General features: G+C 36.9%; 1 pseudogene; it reads left to right on the forward strand.

Annotated features, from left to right (window-relative positions):
- LOC106338056 overlaps positions 1–807 on the forward strand; it is a 1,396-nt pseudogene extending 589 nt beyond the window's left edge.
- Positions 808–1,566: the final 759 nt, after the last annotated feature.

Genomic DNA, 1,566 nt, shown 5'->3' on the forward strand with positions numbered 1-1,566 from the left:
GGGAAGAAGTTTCAAGTCTCTTTTGAGCAAGAAGCAACTCGGCTACTGGGAAACTTAGGATGGAATTTGATGCAAAGAGACAACTTCGTGGAAGCTGAAGACGCCTACAGGAGAGCTCTATCTATCGCACCTGACAACAACAAGATGTGTAACCTCAAAAACTGTCTTATGAAGCAAGGCAGGATCAATGAAGCCAAAGAGACGTTACGGCTTGTGAAGCCAGCGGTCGTGGATGGTCCTAGAGGAAGTGGATTCGCATTTAAAAGCTTACGAGAGAGCGCAGCAGATGCTTATAACGATCTTGGCTCCGAGATGATGAGAAGAGGAGGGGATGATAGGGTTGAGCAGAGAAGGCTTTTCGGCAGCATGTTTGGTTCTTCCTCTATATGGCTGCCTCAGCCTTGTAGAGAACAGAGCATGAAGCCTAAAGCAAAGCCGGATTTGAGGAATGGTGGGTACGGTGACGAGATCATGAAAACCAATGTGAATGCGAATGTAGTACTAAACAACCCATTAAGGGTTGATGCAAAACCATTCTTCTCTTCGAAGTTGATCAACAATAAAGAGAAGCTGAAGAGGACAAGATCGTCGAGTCAAACCATGGGAATGTTGATTTTTGGTGGTGCTGATGAGGGAGAGAGAAACACAAAAGAGAAGAAAGCGATAGACTATGGATTACTAGACAGCAAGGAGTTCGAAGAAGCGGTGATCATGGCTGTTTTGGGGATAGAGACGAAAGTGTTGGACAAGAAGAGGCTCAAGGTTTTTCAGGACATCACATTGTCCTCCATAAGCCCAAGAGCCTGAGTGTGTTATCTCAAATAAGATCCTCTGGTAACAATGGCTGTTATAAACGGGAAATCGATAAAGAATCTTGAGAAATGTTTTTGATTATCTACAGAGAATTTACAAAGCTATATTATTTGAAACATTCTCCAAGTTTCTTTCTTTAACATTAAAAACTCATCAAATTATAAAATTAGATGTGTTTTCTAATTTATGAACGCTTTGATATATCATGTGTCCGACATAGAAGATTATATATTTTTATAATAAAGTAAAATTGTTGATGTTGAGTTACAGTCATTATGTCTAACTATGATCTATCCAGTACAATTTTGTTTTACACAAAAATACCTTTTTTTTGTCAAACACAAAATACCTTTTTCGCTACATTTTTAGCCAGTTAAACTTCAACAAACGCTATGCACTTTATAAATATGTTATCACCAATTAAAAATTACAACAAAAAAAAAAATCTTAAGTTAGGAATATAATCATTATTTTTCTTTTAGAAAACCTCCAACAATGTTAAATACACTCTACACACACAACATATACATAACACCAACCGCTAAAAATTAGAACAGTTCATCACTACATCTCAACCATATTACAATACAAATCTTAGAAAATTAGTAACCACGGCAAAACGCTAACTACACAAATACAGCATCACATCTACACATAGAGGTAAAGCAACAACAACGTGTATGAAATTTATTTTGTGCTTTTGTTTGTATAGTGTGGCTTATATACAAACTACAAATTAAATATGCTTAACAC

This window comes from Brassica oleracea, chromosome C4 (assembly GCF_000695525.1).
Source record: "Brassica oleracea var. oleracea cultivar TO1000 chromosome C4, BOL, whole genome shotgun sequence".
Lineage (NCBI taxonomy): Eukaryota > Viridiplantae > Streptophyta > Magnoliopsida > Brassicales > Brassicaceae > Brassica > Brassica oleracea.